Raw genomic sequence first — 20117 nt, 5'->3', positions numbered from 1 at the left:
TATCCTATCCTCTATCCTATCCTATTCTCTATCCTATCCTATCCTCTATCCTATCCTATCCTCTATCCTATCCAATCCCCTATCCTATCCTCTATCCTGTCCTATCCTCTATCCTATACTATTCTCTATCCTATCCTCTACCCTATCCTATCCTCTATCCTATCCTCTCCTCTATACTACCCAATCCCCTATCCTATCCTCTATCCGATCCTATCCTCTATCCGATCCTATCCTCTATCCTATCCTATCCTCTATCCTATACTATCCTCTATCGTATCCTATCCTCTATCCTATCCTACCCTCTATTCTATCCAATTCCCTATCCTATCATCTATCCGAACCTATCTTCTATCCTATCCTATCCTCTATCCTATACTATTCTCTATCCTATCCTCTACCCTATCCTATCCTCTATCCTATCCTCTACTCTATACTACCCAATCCCCTATCCTATCCTCTATCCTATCCTATTCTCTACCCTATCCTATCCTCATGTCCTATCGTATCATGTCCTCTATCCTATCCAATCCCCTAGCCTATCCTCTATTCTGTCCTATCCTCTATCCTATACTATTCTCTATCCTATCCTCTACCCTATCCTATCCTCTATCCTATCCTATCCTCTATCCTATCCTATCCTCTATCCTATAATATCCTCTATCCTATAATATCATCTATCCTATACTATTCTCTATCCTATCCTATCGTCTATCCTATACTATCCTCTATCGTATCCTATCCTCTATCCTATCCTACCCTCTATTCTATCCAATCCCCTATCCTATCATCTATCCGAACCTATCCTCTATCCTATCCTATCCTCTATCCTATAATATCAGCTATCCTATACTATTCTCTATCCTATCCTATCCTCTATCCTATACTATCCTCTATCGTATCTTATCCTCTATCCTATCCTATCCTCTATTCTATACAATCCCCTATCCTATCATCTATCCGAAACTATCCTCTATCCTATCCTATCCTCTATCCTATAATATCTTCTATTCTATACTATTCTCTACCCTATCCTATCCTCTATCCTATACTATCCTCTATCGTATCCTATCCTCTATCCTATCCAATCCTCTATCCTATCCTATACTCTATCCTATCCTATCCTCTACCCTATCCTATCCTCTATCCTATCCTATCCTCTATACTATCCAATCCCCTATTCTATAATCTATCCGATCCTATCCTCTATCCTATCCTATCCTCTATCCTATCCTATTCTCTATCCTATCCTCTACCCTATCCTATCCTCTATCCTATCCAATCACCTATCCTATCCTCTATACCATCCTATCATCTATCCCATCCTATACTCTATCCTATCCTATTCTGTATCCTATACTCTACCCTATCCTATCCTGTATCCTATCCTATCCTCTATCCTATCCTATCCTCTACCCTATCCTATCCTCTATCCTATCCTATCCTCTATCCTATCCAATACCCTATCCTATCCTCTATCCGATCCTATCCTCTATCCTATCCTATCCTCTATCCTATCCTATCCTCTACCCTATCCTATCCTCTATCCTATCCTATCCTCTATCCTATCCTATCCTGTATCCTATCCTATCCTCTATCCTATCCTATCCTCTACCCTATCCTATCCTCTATCCTATCCAATATCCTATCCTATCCTCTATCCGATCCTATCCTCTATCCTATCCTATCCTCTATCCTATCCTATCCTCTACCCTATCCTATTCTGTATCCTATACTCTACCCTATCCTATCCTGTATCCTATCCTATCCTCTATCCTATCCTATCCTCTACCCTATCCTATCCTCTATCCTATCCTATCCTGTATCCTATCCTATCCTCTATCCTATAATATCCTCTATCCTATCCTATCCTCTATCCTATACTATCCTCTATCGTATCCTATCCTCTATCCTATCCTACCTTCTATTCTATCCAATTCCCTATCCTATCATCTATCCGAACCTATCCTCGATCCTACCCTATCCTCTATCCTATACTATTCCCTATCCTATCCTCTACCCTATCCTATCCTCTATCCTATCCTCTCCTCTATACTACCCAATCCCCTATCCTATCCTCTATCCGATCCTATCCTCTATCCTATCCTATCCTCTATCCTATAATATCCTCTATCCTATAATATCATCTATCCTATACTATTCTCTATCCTATCCTATCGTCTATCCTATACTATCCTCTATCGTATCCTATCCTCTATCCTATCCTACCCTCTATTCTATCCAATCCCCTATCCTATCATCTATCCGAACCTATCTTCTATCCTATCCTATCCTCTATCCTATAATATCAGCTATCCTATACTATCCTCTATCCTATCCTATCCTCTATCCTATACTATCCTCTACCCTATCCTATCCTCTATCATATCCTATCCTCTATCCTATCCAATCCCCTATCCTAACCTCTATCCTATCCTATCCTGTATCCTATCCTATCCTCTATCCTATAATATCCTCTATCCTATCCTATCCTCTATCCTATCCTATTCTCTATCCTATACTCTACCCTATCCTATCCTCTATCCTATCCTATCCTCTATCGTATCCTATCCTCTATCCTATCCTATCCTCTATCCTATCCTCTCCTCTATACTACCCAATCCCCTATCCTATCCTCTATCCGATCCTATCCTCTATCCTATCCTATCCTCTATCCTATAATATCATCTATCCTATACTATTCTCTATCCTATCCTATCCTCTATCCTATACTATCCTCTATCGCATCCTATCCTCTATCCTATCCTATCCTCTATTCTATCCAATCCCCTATCCTATCATCTATCCGAGCCTATCCTTTATCCTATCCTATCCTCTATCCTATAATATCATCTATTATATCCTATCCACTATCCTATCCGATCCTCAATCCTATCCTATCATGAATCCTCTCCTATCCTCTATCCTATCCTATCCTGTATCCTATCCTATCCTCTATCCTATAATATCCTCTATCCTATCCTATCCTCTATCCTATACTATCCTCTATCGTATCCTATCCTCTATCCTATCCTACCCTCTATTCTATCCAATTCCCTATCCTATCATCTATCCGAACCTATCCTCGATCCTACCCTATCCTCTATCCTATACTATTCCCTATCCTATCCTCTACCCTATCCTATCCTCTATCCTATCCTCTCCTCTATACTACCCAATCCCCTATCCTATCCTCTATCCTATCCTATCCTCTACCCTATCCTATCCTCATGTCCTATCGTATCATGTCCTCTATCCTATCCAATCCCCTAGCCTATCCTCTATTCTGTCCTATCCTCTATCCTATACTATTCTCTATCCTATCCTCTACCCTATCCTATCCTCTATCCTATCCTCTCCTCTATACTACCCAATCCCCTATCCTATCCTCTATCCGATCCTATCCTCTATCCTATCCTATCCTCTATCCTATAATATCCTCTATCCTATAATATCATCTATCCTATACTATTCTCTATCCTATCCTATCGTCTATCCTATACTATCCTCTATCCTATCCTACCCTCTATTCTATCCAATCCCCTATCCTATCATCTATCCGAACCTATCCTCTATCCTATCCTATCATCTATCCTATAATATCAGCTATCCTATACTATCCTCTATCCTATCCTATCCTCTATCCTATACTATCCTCTACCCTATCCTATCCTCTATCATATCCTATCCTCTATCCTATCCAATCCCCTATCCTAACCTCTATCCTGTCCTATCCTCTATCGTATACTATTCTATATCCTATCCTCTACTATATCCTATCCTCTATCCTATCCTCTCCTCTATACTACCCAATCCCCTATCCTATCCTCTATACGATCCTATCCTCTATCCTATAATATCATTTACCTTATACTATTCTCTATCCTATCCTATCCTCTATCCTATACTATCCTCTATCGTATCCTATCCTCTATCCGATCCTATCCTCTATCCTATCCTATCCTCTATCCTATCCTATTCTGTATCCTATACTCTACCCTATCCTATCCTCTATCCTATCCTATCCTCCATCCTATAATATCCTCTATCCTATCCTATCCTCTATCCTATCCAATCCCCTATCCTATCCTCTATCCGATCCTATCCTCTATCTTATCCTATCCTCTATCCTATCCTATTCTCTATCCTATCCTCTACCCTATCCTATCCTCCATCCTATACTATCATCTATCCTATCCAATTCTCTATCCTCTCCTCTATCGTCTGCTCTATCCTATCCTATCCACTATCCTATCCTATCCTCAATAATATCCTATCCTATAGCCTACCCCAAACACCTATCCTATCCTCCATCCTATCCTATCCTCTATCGTATCCTGTCCTCTATCCGATCCTATCCTCTATCCTATCCTCTCCTCAATCCTACCCTATTATGTATCCTATACTCTACCCTATCCTATCCTCTAACCTATCCTATCCTCTATCCTATCCAATCCTCTATCCTATCCTCTATCCTATCCTATTATGTATCCTACACTCTACCCTATCCTATCCTCTATCGTATCCTATCCTCTATCCGAACCTATCCTCTATCCTATCCTATCCTCTATCCTATCCGATTATGTATCCTACACTCTACCCTATCCTATCCTCTATCGTATCCTATCCTCTATCCGAACCTATCCTCTATCCTATCCTATCCTCTATCCTATCCTATTCTCTATCCTATCCTATCCTCTATCCTATCCTATTCTCTATCCTGTCCGCTACCCTATCCTATCCTCTATCCTATCCTATCCTCTATCCTATCCAATCCTCTATCCTATCCTCTATCGTATCCTATCCTCTATCCGATCCTATCCTCTATACTATCCTATCCTCTACCCTATCCTATCCTCTATCCTATCCTATCCTCTATCCTATCCAATCCCCTAACCTATCCTCTATCCTATCCTATCCTCTATCCTATCCTATCCTCTATTCTATCCAATCCCCTATCCTATTATCTATCCGAGCCTATCCTCTATCCTATCCTATCCTCTATCCTATAATATCATCTATCCTATCCTATCCACTATCCTATCCGATCCTCAATCCTATCCTATCATGAATCCTCTCCTATCCTCTATCCTATCCTATCCTGTATCCTATCCTATCCTCTATCCTATAATATCCTCTATCCTATCCTATCCTCTATCCTATCCTATTCTGTATCCTATACTCTACCCTATCCTATCCTCTATCCTATCCTATCCTTTATCCTATCCTATCCTCTATCCTATCCTCTCCTCCATACTACCCAATCCCCTATCCTATCCTCTATCCGATCCTATCCTCTATCCTATCCTATCCTCTATCCTATAATATCATCTATCCTATACTATTCTCTATCCTATCCTATCCTCTATACTATCCTATCCTCTATCCTATCCAATCCTCGATCCTATCCTCTATCCTATCCTCTATCGTATCCTATCCTCTAAACGATCCTATCCTCTATACTATCCTATCCTCTATGCTATCTTATCCTCTATCCGATCCTATCCTCTATCCTATCCTATCCTCTATCCTATCCTATTCTGTATCCTATACTCTACCCTATCCTATCCTCTATCCGATCCTATCCTCTATCCTATCCTATCCTATTCTCTATCCTATCCTCTATCCTATCCTATCCTCTATCCTATCCAATCCCCTATCCTATCCTCTATCCTGTCCTATCATGAATCCTCTCCTATCCTCTATCCTATCCTATCCTCTATCCTATCCTATCCTCTATCCTATACTATCCTCTATCGTATCCTATCCTCTATCCTATCCTACCCTCTATTCTATCCAATTCCCTATCCTATCATCTATCCGAACCTATCCTCTATCCTATCCTATCCTCTATCCTATCCTATTCTCTATCCTATCCTATCCTCTATCCTATCCTATCCTCCATCCTATCCTATCCTCCATCCTATCCAATCCCCTATCCTATCCTCTATCCTGTCCTATCCTCTATCCTATACTATTCTCTATCCTATCCTCTACCCTATCCTATCCTCTATCCTATCCTCTCCTCTATACTACCCAATCCCCTATCCTATCCTCTATCCGATCCTATCCTCTATCCGATCCTATCCTCTATCCTATCCTATCCTCTATCCTATACTATCCTCTATCGTATCCTATCCTCTATCCTATCCTACCCTCTATTCTATCCAATTCCCTATCCTATCATCTATCCGAACCTATCTTCTATCCTATCCTATCCTCTATCCTATACTATTCTCTATCCTATCCTCTACCCTATCCTATCCTCTATCCTATCCTCTCCTCTATACTACCCAATCCCCTATCCTATCCTCTATCCTATCCTATTCTCTACCCTATCCTATCCTCATGTCCTATCGTATCATGTCCTCTATCCTATCCAATCCCCTATCCTATCCTCTATCCTGTCCTATCCTCTATCCTATACTATTCTCTATCCTATCCTCTACCCTATCCTATCCTCTATCCTATCCTCTCCTCTATACTACCCAATCCCCTATCCTATCCTCTATCCGATCCTATCCTCTATCCTATCCTATCCTCTATCCTATACTATCCTCTATCGTATCCTATCCTCTATCCTATCCTACCCTCTATTCTATCCAATTCCCTATCCTATCATCTATCCGAACCTATCCTCTATCCTATCCTATCCTCTATCCTATCCTATTCTCTATCCTATCCTATCCTCTATCCTATAATATCAGCTATCCTATACTATTCTCTATCCTATCCTATCCTCTATCCTATACTATCCTCTATCGTATCTTATCCTCTATCCTATCCTATCCTCTATTCTATACAATCCCCTATCCTATCATCTATCCGAAACTATCCTCTATCCTATCCTATCCTCTATCCTATAATATCTTCTACTCTATACTATTCTCTACGCTATCCTATCCTCTATCCTATACTATCCTCTATCGTATCCTATCCTCTATCCCATCCAATCCTCTATCCTATCCTCTATCGTATCCTATCCTCTATCCGATCCTATCCTCTATCCTATCCTATCCTCCATCCTATCCTATTCTCTATCCTATCCTCTACTCTATCCTATCCTCTATCCTATAATATCATTTATCCTATACTATCCTCTATCCTATCCTATCCTCTATCCTATACTATCCTCTATCGTATCCTATCCTCTATCCGATCCTATCCTCTATCCTATCCTATCCTCTATCCTATCCTCTACCCTATCCTATCCTCTATCCTATAATATCATTTATCCTATACTATCCTCTATCCTATCCTATCCTCTATCCTATACTATCCTCTATCGTATCCTATCCTCTATCCGATCCTATCCTCTATCCTATCCTATCCTCTATCCTATCCTATTCTGTATCCTATACTCTACCCTATACTATCCTCTATCGTATCCTAACCTCTATCCGAACCTATCCTCTATCCTATCCTATCCTCTATGCTATCCAATCCTCTATCCTATCCTATCCTATCCTCTACCCTATCCTATCCTCTATCCTATCCTATCCTCTATCCTATCCTATCCTCTATCCTATCCAATCCTCGATCCTATCCTCTATCCTATCCTCTATCGTATCCTATCCTCTAAACGATCCTATCCTCTATACTATCCTATCCTCTATGCTATCTTATCCTCTATCCGATCCTATCCTCTATCCTATCCTATCCTCTATCCTATCCTCTATCGTATCCTATCCTCTATCCGATCCTATCCTCTATACTATCCTATCCTCTACCCTATCCTATCCTCTATCCTATCCTATTCTGTATCCTATACTCTACCCTATCCTATCCTCTATCCGATCCTATCCTCTATCCTATCCTATCCTATTCTCTATCCTCTCCTCTATCCTATCCTATCCTCTATCCTATCCAATCCCCTATCCTATCCTCTATCCTATCCTATCCTCTATTCTATCCAATCCCCTATCCTATGATCTATCCGAGCCTATCCTCTATCCTATCCTATCCTCTATCCTATAATATCATCTATCCTATCCTATCCACTATCCTATCCGATCCTCAATCCTATCCTATCATGAATCCTCTCCTATCCTCTATCCTATCCTATCCTGTATCCTATACTATTCTCTATCCTATCCTCTACCCTATCCTATCCTCTATCCTATCCTCTCCTCTATACTACCCAATCCCCTATCCTATCCTCTATCCGATCCTATCCTCTATCCTATCCTATCCTCTATCCTATAATATCCTCTATCCTATAATATCATCTATCCTATACTATTCTCTATCCTATCCTATCGTCTATCCTATACTATCCTCTATCGTATCCTATCCTCTATCCTATCCTACCCTCTATTCTATCCAATCCCCTATCCTATCATCTATCCGAACCTATCCTCTATCCTATCCTATCCTCTATCCTATAATATCAGCTATCCTATACTATTCTCTATCCTATCCTATCCTCTATCCTATACTATCCTCTATCGTATCTTATCCTCTATCCTATCCTATCCTCTATTCTATACAATCCCCTATCCTATCATCTATCCGAAACTATCCTCTATCCTATAATATCTTCTATTCTATACTATTCTCTATCCTATCCTATCCTCTATCCTATACTATCCTCTATCGTATCCTATCCTCTATCCTATCCAATCCTCTATCCTATCCTCTATCGTATCCTATCCTCTATCCGATCCTATCCTCTATATTATCCTATCCTCCATCCTATCCTATTCTCTCTCCTATCCTCTACCCTATCCTATCCTCTATCCTATAATATCATTTTTCCTATACTATCCTCTATCCTATCCTATCCTCTATCCTATACTATCCTCTACCCTATCCTATCCTCTATCATATCCTATCCTCTATCCTATCCCATCCCCTATCCTAACCTCTATCCTGTCCTATCCTCTATCGTATACTATTCTCTATCCTATCCTCTACTATATAATATCCTCTATCCTATCCTCTCCTCTATACTACCCAATCCCCTATCCTATCCTCTATACGATCCTATCCTCTATGCTATCTTATCCTCTATCCGATCCTATCCTTTATCCTATCCTATCCTCTATCCTATCCTATTCTGCATCCTATACTCTACCCTATCCTATCCTCTATCGTATCCTATCCTCTATCCTATCCAATCCTCGATCCTATCCTCTATCCTATCCTCTATCGTATCCTATCCTCTAAACGATCCTATCCTCTATACTATCCTATCCTCTATGCTATCTTATCCTCTATCCGATCCTATCCTCTATCCTATCCTATCCTCTATCCTATCCTCTATCGTATCCTATCCTCTATCCGATCCTATCCTCTATACTATCCTATCCTCTACCCTATCCTATCCTCTATCCTATCCTATTCTGTATCCTATACTCTACCCTATCCTATCCTCTATCGTATCCTATTCTCTATCCTATCCAATCCTCGATCCTATCCTCTATCCTATCCTCTATCGTATCCTATCCTCTAAACGATCCTATCCTCTATACTATTCTATCCTCTATCCTATAATATCATCTATCCTATCCTATCCACTATCCTATCCGATCCTCAATCCTATCCAATCATGAATCCTCTCCTATCCTCTATCCTATCCTATCCTGTATCCTATCCTATCCTCTACCCTATCCTATCCTCTATCATATCCTATCCTCTATCCTATCCAATCCCCTATCCTAACCTCTATCCTGTCCTATCCTCTATCGTATACTATTCTCTATCCTATCCTCTACTATATAATATCCTCTATCCTATCCTCTCCTCTATACTACCCAATCCCCTATCCTATCCTCTATACGATCCTATCCTCTATGCTATCTTATCCTCTATCCGATCCTATCCTTTATCCTATCCTATCCTCTATCCTATCCTATTCTGTATCCTATACTCTACCCTATCCTATCCTCTATCGTATCCTATTCTCTATCCTATCCAATCCTCGATCCTATCCTCTATCCTATCCTCTATCGTATCCTATCCTCTAAACGATCCTATCCTCTATACTATCCTATCCTCTATGCTATCTTATCCTCTATCCGATCCTATCCTCTATCCTATCCTATCCTCTATCCTATCCTCTATCGTATCCTATCCTCTATCCGATCCTATCATCTATCCTATCCTATCCTCTATCCTATCCTATTCTGTATCCTATACTCTACCTTATCCTATCCTATCCTCTATCCTATCCTATCCTCTACCCTATTCTATCCTCCATCCTATCCTATCCTCTATCCTATCCAATCCCCTATCCTATCCTCTATCCTATCCTATCCTATCCTCTACCCTATCCTATCCTCTATCCTATCCTATCCTCTACCCTATCCTATCCTCTATCCTATCCTATCCTCTATCGTATCCTATCCTCTATCCTATCCAATCCCCTATCCTATCCTCTATCCGTTCCTATCCACTATCGTATCCTATCCTCTATCCGAACCTATCCTCTATCCTATCCTATCCTCTATCCTATCCTATCCTCTATCCTATCCAATCCTCTATCCTATCCTCTATCGTATCCTATCCTCTATCCGATCCTATCCTCTATACTATCCTATCCTCTACCCTATCCTATTCTCTATCCTATCCTATGCTCTATCCTATCCAATCCCCTATCCTATCCTTTATCCGATCCTATCATCTATCCTATCCTATCCTCTATCCTATCCAATCCCCTATCCTATCCTCTATACGATCCTATCCTCTATGCTATCTTATCCTCTATCCGATCCTATCCTTTATCCTATCCTATCCTCTATCCTATCCTATTCTGTATCCTATACTCTACCCTATCCTATCCTCTATCCTATCCAATCCCCTATCCTATCCTCTATCCTGTCCTATCCTCTATCGTATACTATTCTCTATCCTATCCTCTACTATATCCTATCCTCTATCCTATCCTCTCCTCTATACTACCCAATCCCCTATCCTATCCTCTATACGATCCTATCCTCTATGCTATCTTATCCTCTATCCTATCCTATCCTCTATCCTATAATATCATCTATCCTATACTATTCTCTATCCTATCCTATCCTCTATCCTATACTATCCTCTATCGTATCCTATGCTCTATCCTATCCTATCCTCTATTCTATCCAATCCCCTATCCTATCATCTATCCTATCCTATCCTTTATCCTATCCTATCCTCTATCCTATAATATCATCTATCCTATCCTATCCACTATCCTATCTGATCCTCAATCCTATCCTATCATGAATCCTCTCCTATCCACTATCCTATCCTATCCTGTATCCTATCCTATCCTCTATCCTATAATATCCTCTATCCTATTCTATCCTCTATCCTATACTATCCTCTATCGTATCCTATCCTCTATCCTATCCTATCCTCTATCCTATCCAATCCCCTATCCTATCCTCTATCCGATCCTATCCTCTACCCTATCCTATCCTCTATCCTATCCTATCCTATCCTCTACCCTATCCTATCCTCTATCCTATCCTATCCTCTATCGTATCCTATCCTCTATCCTATCCAATCCCCTATCCTATCCCATCCTCTATCCTATCCTATTCTCTATCATATCCTCTACCCTATCCTATCCTCTATCCTATCCTATCCTCTATCCTATCCTATTCTCTATCCTATCCTCTATCCTATCCTATTCTGTATCCTATACTCTACCCTATCCTATCCTCTATCCTATCCTATAATCTATCCTATCCTATCCTCTACCCTATCCTATCCTCTATCCTATCCTATCCTCTATCCTATCCAATCCCCTATCCTATCCTCTATCCTGTCCTATCCTCTATCGTATACTATTCTCTATCCTATCCTCTACTATATCCTATCCTCTATCCTATCCTCTCCTCTATACTACTCAATGCCCTATCCTATCCTCTATACGATCCTATCCTCTATGCTATCTTATCCTCTATCCTATCCTATCCTCTATCCTATAATATCATCTATCCTATACTATTCTCTATCCTATCCTCTACCCTATCGTATTATCTATCCTATACTCTCCTCTATACTACCCAATCCCCTATCCTATCCTCTATCCTATCCTATCCTCTACCCTATCCTATCCTCATGTCCTATCGTATCATGTCCTCTATCCTATCCAATCCCCTAGCCCATCCTCTATTCTGTCCGATCCTCTATCCTATCCTATCCTCTATCCTATCCTATCCTCTATACTATCCAATCCCCTATCCTATCCTATATACGATCCTATCCTCTATCCTATCCTATCCTCTATCCTATCCTATTCTCTATCCTATCCTCTACCCTATCCTATCCTCCATCCTATACTATCATCTATCGTATCCTATTCTCTATCCTATACTATCATCTATCCTATCCTATCCTATCCTCTATCCTATCCGATCCTCTATATTATCCTTTCCTCTATCCTATCCTATCCTCTATCCTATCCAATCCCCTATCCTATCCTCTATCCGATCCTATACTCTATCCTATCCTAACCTCTATCCTATCCTATTCTCTATCCTATCCTCCATCCTATACTCTCATCTATCCTATCATATTCTCTATCCTATCCTCTATCGTTTGCTCTATCCTATCCTATCCTCAATCCTATCCAAATTCTGTATCCTATACTCTACCCTATCCTATCCGAGAGGCCATCTTTTGCGCACAGACGATTGCGCACGACGGCATGGCACACGGTCCTTTTGGACACGGTATTATTGGACACAGGGTTCTTTTGGACACAGTAACCTTGGACACAGTGGGTTTTCCTCTTTCCTAACCCTAACCCTAACCCTAACCCACTGTGTCCAATGTTACTGTGTCCAAAAGAACCGTGTGTCCAATAATACCGTATCCAAAAGAACCGTGTGCCATGCCGTCGTGCGCAATCGTCTGTGCGCAAAAGAGCCATCTCCATCCTATCCTCTATCCTATCCTATCCTCTATCCAATCCTCTATCCTATCCTCTCTCCTATCCTATCCTCTATCCTTTAATATCATCTATTCTATACTATTCTCTATCCTATCCTATCCTCTATCCTATAATATCATCTATCCTATACTATTCTCTATCCTATCCTATCCTATTCTGTATCCTATACTCTATCCTATCCTATCCTCTATCCTATAATATTCTCTATCCTATCCTATCCTCTATCCTATACTATCCTCTATCGTATCCTATCCTCTATCCGATCCTATCCTCTATCCTATCCTCTATCCTATCCTATTCTCTATCCTATCCTCCACCCTATCCTATCCTCTATCCTATTCTCTCCTCTATACTACCCAATCCACTATCCTATCCTCTATCCGATCCTATCCTCTATCCTATCCTATACTCTATCCTATAATATCCTCTATCCTATAATATCATCTATCCAATACTATTCTCTATCCTATCCTATCCTCTATCCTATACTATCCTCCATCGTATCCTATCCTCTATCCTATCCTATCCTCTATCCTATACTATCCTCCATCGTATCCTATCCTCTATCCTATCCTATCCTCTATTCTATCCAATCCCCTATCCTATCATCTATCCGTTCCTATCCTCTACCCTATCCTATCCTCTATGCTATAATATCATCTATCCTATACTATTCTCTATCCGATCCTATCCTCTATCGTATCCTATCCTCTATCCTATCCTATTCTGTATCCTATATTGTACCCTATCCTATCCTCTATTCTATCCTATCCTCTATCCTATCCTATCCTCTACCCTATCCTATCCTCTATCCTATCCTATCCTCTATCCTATCCAATCCCCTATCCTATCCTCTATCCGATCCTATACTCTATCCTATCCTATCCTCTATCCTATCCTATTCTCTATCCTATCCTCCATCCTATACTCTCATCTATCCTATCATATTCTCTATCCTATCCTCTATCGTTTGCTCTATCCTTTCCTATCCTCAATCCTATCCAAATTCTGTATCCTATACTCTACCCTATCCTATCCGAGAGGCCATCTTTTGCGTACAGACGATTGCGCACGACGGCATGGCACACGGTCCTTTTGGACACGGTATTATTGGACACAGGGTTCTTTTGGACACAGTAACCTTGGACACAGTGGGTTTTCCTCTTTCCTAACCCTAACCCTAACCCTAACCCACTGTGTCCAATGTTACTGTGTCCAAAAGAACCGTGTGTCCAATAATACCGTATCCAAAAGAACCGTGTGCCATGCCGTCGTGCGCAATCGTCTGTGCGCAAAAGAGCCATCTCCATCCTATCCTCTATCCTATCCTCTATCCTATCCTATCCTCTATCCAATCCTCTATCCTATCCTCTCTCCTATCCTATCCTCTATCCTTTAATATCATCTATTCTATACTATTCTCTATCCTATCCTATCCTCTATCCTATAATATCATCTATCCTATACTATTCTCTATCCTATCCTATCCTATTCTGTATCCTATACTCTATCCTATCTTATCCACTATCCTATCCTATCCTCAATCCTATCCTATCCTCTATCCTATACTATCATCTATCCTATCCTATCCTATCCTCTATCCTATCAAATCGCCTGTCCTATCCACTATCCTCTATAATATCGTTTCCTCTATCCTATCCTATCCTCTATCCTATAATATTCTCTATCCTATCCTATCCTCTATCCTATACTATCCTCTATCGTATCCTATCCTCTATCCGATCCTATCCTCTATCCTATCCTCTATCCTATCCTATTCTCTATCCTATCCTCTACCCTATCCTATCCTCTATCCTATTCTCTCCTCTATACTACCCAATCCACTATCCTATCCTCTATCCGATCCTATCCTCTATCCTATCCTATACTCTATCCTATAATATCCTCTATCCTATAATATCATCTATCCAATACTATTCTCTATCCTATCCTACCCTCTATCCTATACTATCCTCCATCGTATCCTATCCTCTATCCTATCCTATCCTCTATCCTATACTATCCTCCATCGTATCCTATCCTCTATCCTATCCTATCCTCTATTCTATCCAATCCCCTATCCTATCATCTATCCGTTCCTATCCTCTACCCTATCCTATCCTCTATGCTATAATATCATCTATCCTATACTATTCTCTATCCGATCCTATCCTCTATCGTATCCTATCCTCTATCCTATCCTATTCTGTATCCTATATTGTACCCTATCCTATCCTCTATTCTATCCTATCCTCTATCCTATCCTATCCTCTACCCTATCCTATCCTCTATCCAATCCTATCATCTATCCTATCCTATCCTCTATCCTATCCTATCCTCTATCCTATCCAATCCCCTATCCTATCCTCTATCCAATCCTATCATCTATCCTATCCTATCCTCTATCCTATCCTTTTTTTTTTTTTTTTTTAAAGGTATTTGCCTCTATTTGACTTTTCAATTTCTACAAAAATCGTTAAAAATCTATTATCGCTGGTTACGCATGTACTTAATTTAATTTACTCTAATCGATTCGCTTAGACTTCATCTATTTTATATATATACTAACACTTAAAGTACCTAGACTCGAGATTAACACTAGGATTACAAATCTAAAACCTAAACTCTAATACTTTACTAGCTAAACCTATAAACTAAAAACCAAAAAACTAACGCAAACAGTTGTAATTCTAATTTTTCTATATTAACCTAACCTATGTTATCTACAAATCGCACAGAATCGCCGAGGTCCGCAGAAATCTACTTCACGGCTGCAAAGTTCTCTCTGCCTGCTAACTTCGGAAATTTGACGAATTTCGCAAAATTGTTAGAATTTTTGGAAAAATCTCGTGCGATCGACGGGAAAAATTCTAAAAACGCTTCGACTTGTCTGCAGTCGTCTGAACGTGACGAAAAAACGCTAAAAAATGCTAAAATTCTGCTAAATTCAGGATTTCGCAAGAGGGAAGTGGGGGTTTTTGGATAGTTAACCCCCACTTATTCTTATATGGTTGTAAAGCCCTCGCTGAATGCGTAATTTGCCTCGTTGAAAGTTTTTTCGAAAATCGGCTCCTTCCCCTTGTCAGTGCTGTTATCTCGAAAAGGGGGGGGGGGTTTCGAAAAAATTTTTTGCCTTGGGGAGTCGCTTTCCCCAGATCAAAAACACCCCTTACACACTCCTACCGAGTCGACCCACGTACTCAGAATTTTTTCTGATCCGAAATTATTTGGTCACCCGGTATGCACGCTAATTTTAAACTATAACCGATTCCGGCGTTCAGCGGCTCGTTGTAAAGGTACGGGCGAGCACTTTACTTTCGTCTGGTCCGTTTCCCTAAATTCCGTGAAATAAGCCTGCTAATCGCTATATCTCCGAAATGGGTGGGTGTAGAGCAAAAAGGTTTTCAGGGGGGAGAATAACTTCTCCTTTCCGGCCCCCTTCGACTCGCCACCCTCCGAAATAGACCCTCCTAAAATTTTATTATGATCGGCCTATTTTCGAGTTCCACCCGTTTCTGTCCGATATTCTAAAACTTTATATCCGGTGTACTTATTACCCTGGCTATCCCTCTGTGGTATAAGTTCTTTCTAATTCCTACCTTACTTTTAGATTGACCGTTAGACCGACCCCTCACGTTGTGTGTGGACCTTTACCGCCGGGCCTTTCGGGTGTTCTCTATCCTCTATTGTTCTTTGTCTTTCTCTCTCTCTCTCTCTCTCTCACGTCACTAGACACTTGAAAGTTCTTGGTAACTATGTCTCGAGTGTACTTGGTCGTTTTTTCTACACCTTTTTTCACTGGTTTTAATTAATTATTAATTTTTCGAATCTAATTGAAATTTCTATTATTTTTAACGAGTTTCTAATCTTTTTTATTTCTTTTCAGGTATAGCTGTTCCCGAGGTAGATGCACGGTGCTATTTTACCCGAAGAGTTGCAGTTTTTCGGCTTTTCGGCACTCCCGTTACCCGGATTTTGCTGAAAGTATCTTTTTTCACGTAAGTATTCCTGTTTTTATCTTTTAAGAGTTTAATCTTTTCTTTTTCTTTTTCAGGTATTCGCGTTTGGTTTTTCGAGTTTCTATACTTAATGATCTGCTATTTTCTTACGAATTATACAATTGTTATTCAATTATTTAATTTCGAATTAAAGCAGTTTATCCGCCCCTGAGGGGCTTTTGACCCGGTTTCCGTGTAACTCGCGTCTTTATTCACTTTTCGGCTTTTATAATCCTTTTGACTTTAAACTTTCCACTCACTTTTTACTTTTATATGTACTCATACTAATTCTATCGAGTAGGAATAAATTAAAGTAAAACTCGCGAGTGCGGTTGAAATTTTCGCGTTTCTATACTCTCGTACGATGTTTGCTCGGTGAGATTTCGATTCGCTCTGCTTTTCAAATTCGATCCTGGGGCACGGGAGGCCTCGGTGACTTTCCCCCTCCTTACCCGTTTCTCCGAGCGTTTTTCGGTCGTGGCGTGTTGTGTTACGCCGAGACAATGTAGTTGAACTCGAGTAACCCCATCATTTCAAAATTTTGATATTTTGATTGCTTTGACCTGGTCTGTTCTAACGTTAACGTCCTCGTCTTATAATTTTTTCCAGTTTTACCCTTGTGGTATAGAAACAGAGGGGCAAGTGTCCTATTTCTTCTTCTATTTTCGGTTAATATTTTGCCTAACTGTCTAATTTTAGAATATATTCTATGCTATCCGGTTAATACTTTCCTCCTGATAAACTTTCTTCGCGCGACCCGCCCGTGTTCTGGAATCGGCTATGTACATATTATACTATTACCGCGGCCTGAGCCGCGTATTCTGTGCTTCACGAAATTCCTTTTAATTATAAAATCAAGATTTTTAATATTTTATCTGGTCAAATTTTTTGAGGGCATTTAGAAAGGTGCAAATTTTTGTTTTCATCTTAATTTTTTGGCCCCCCCCCCCCTCTTGAAAATATCTTTTAAAATAGACCCTTTTCAGTTGTTTTTTCTATATCAGAAGATTCGCCGTTTCCAAAAAAACGTCGGGTTTACAATTTGGCACGTTAAAAGTTCCCCTAACACTTATAATTTAATGAAATAAAATTCGCCACGTGTTGATAGCGTCGTCCGCCATCTTGTCGCTTGGTGCTAAGCAATACGCCGCTGGGAGTATGCCCCTGATTTACCTTGTCTCTCTCTCTCTCTCTCTCTCTCTCACTTCTCGCTCGCTATCTTCGCTTTCTCGCGCGATTCCTACTTTATCCTACTTTTCGCGGTGTCGCGCTCTGCCCGGAGTCGGTAAGTGGCGCCTGGGGAGCTGCAACCGGAGCCGCAAGTAATACGCCGCTGGTCCTTTAGCTTCAATGCCTTCCACCGTCTGCTCCGTGCTACAGCGTCCCCGGGGGAGGGTGGAGGGGCCAAGGGGGGAGCCGAGATGTTGAAGGGTTGTCTGCGTTGAGCTTGGAAGTTTCTCCCTCTACTTAGCGGTGGTTGATCTCCTTGTTGTCGCCCTAGCCTGGTCCCGCGTATTCGCTTCTTCACAGGCGTCGGTTGACCTTCGGCATCCTCCATCGTCTATTGAGGCCTCCTTTTCCCGCGATGTCCTCCGCTCCTCGCCCCCCCCCCCCGCCCCCGGGAAGCGCTGCAACACAGAGAGATTACATTTATTTTAGCGAGTATCATACTTTCTAATATTTATTTTTACTAGTCGCAAATTAGGATCTGATTAATACTTATCTAGAGGTCTCCCATGATTTCGGCATCGGCAGATTCCAGATCTTCGTCTGTACCTCTTATTATCAGATTGTCTATCAGCTCTTTCTCTCTTCTTCTTTCCTCTTCTTCCTTCGTGCTTAGGATGTTTCTGCAGAGGACCATAAATATTTTCCAAGTAGGTTCGCTCTCTAGGATACCGTCCATTATTTTCTCCGTAGACAGAGATTCCGCATCGGTTCGTAGGGCTTCCAAGAGCGGCTTCCTCTCCTCCGTCCATCTCTGGCATGAGACAATAGTGTGTTCCGGTGTGTCAGTGGTTCCCGGATGGAACCAGCACTCATCTGATTCGGTTTTGCCAATGCGTTTTCTAAACAAATTGAAGACTCCGTGCCCGGTAAGGGCTTGTGTTAGGTAAAAGTTCAACTCGCCGTGTTTCCTATTTACCCATTTATCTATATCAGGAATAAGTTTGTGTGTCCATCGGCCTACAACGTTGTGGTTCCATTCATCTTGCCACTTTTGGAGAGTGATTTCTTTATTTTGTTTCCTGATTTGTTTTTTGAACCTGGAAATTGCTAATTCAACTATTTCTTCCGTAGTTTCTTCCTCTATGCCAGTAGTTGGTGGTGGATTTTGTCCTCTATTCTCCGCGGCGTTAGGCCCATGTTCTCTCAAAAATGACGTCATATCTTTTTCTTCCTCGAAGATTCTTCTTCTTTCCAATACTTTGAGATCCCAGGGGGGGATCCCCGCTAAGACTGCTAAAGTTTCTAACGGTACCGATCTATAGGCTGCTACTACTCTTGTAAGCCCCATTTTTTGCGTTTTTCTGAGTAATCTTCTAAAGAAAATTTTTTCCGCAGCTTCGGCCCATATTGGTGCTCCGTATAACACGATCGATTCCATAGTCATAAAGTACAGCTTTCTTCCTGTTTGTCTAGTCTTCATTTTATTTGTCATAATCCTGCTGAGGGCAGACATCGTTCTTATGGCCTTATTAGTTGCCTTCTCGATTTGTTTTTTAAAACTTTTATTGGATTCGAAGATTATTCCGAGGTATTTCAATTCATTCTTCGGTATTATCTCAGCGTCTCCTATTCTGAAACAAAGGTTCGGGTCAACATATTTACAATTCAGCCACATGATTTCTGTTTTGTCTTCCGCTAGGGACAGTCCGGCCGTGGTCATCCACTGTTTGGTGTCCTCAGCGATTTCTTCTGCTCTCAGCTTGAGTCTATTGGTGGTAGAAGCCTGAATAATAATGGCCAAGTCGTCTGCAAAGGCAATCTTTTGTGTCATCGGCGGTGTCGATCTATTTAGAAGTCCATCGTACACCAAATTCCACAAAAAAGGGCTGAGGACTGAGCCTTGAGGGACTCCCATTTTCATATTCAGTTCTATTGATTTTTCCGATGCTTCGTATTCTACCATTCTGCCCCTGAAATAGTCACTTATTATCCGGACGAGATACTCGGATACTTTCCTGTTTTTTAATTCGTTGTCGATTGCCTTCCAGCTCAAAGAGTTAAAGGCG

Source organism: Halictus rubicundus, unplaced genomic scaffold, assembly GCF_050948215.1.
Source record: "Halictus rubicundus isolate RS-2024b unplaced genomic scaffold, iyHalRubi1_principal scaffold0158, whole genome shotgun sequence".
Taxonomy (NCBI): domain Eukaryota; kingdom Metazoa; phylum Arthropoda; class Insecta; order Hymenoptera; family Halictidae; genus Halictus; species Halictus rubicundus.
The sequence above is the reverse complement of the archived record's forward strand: the minus strand, read 5'-3'. Positions refer to the sequence as shown.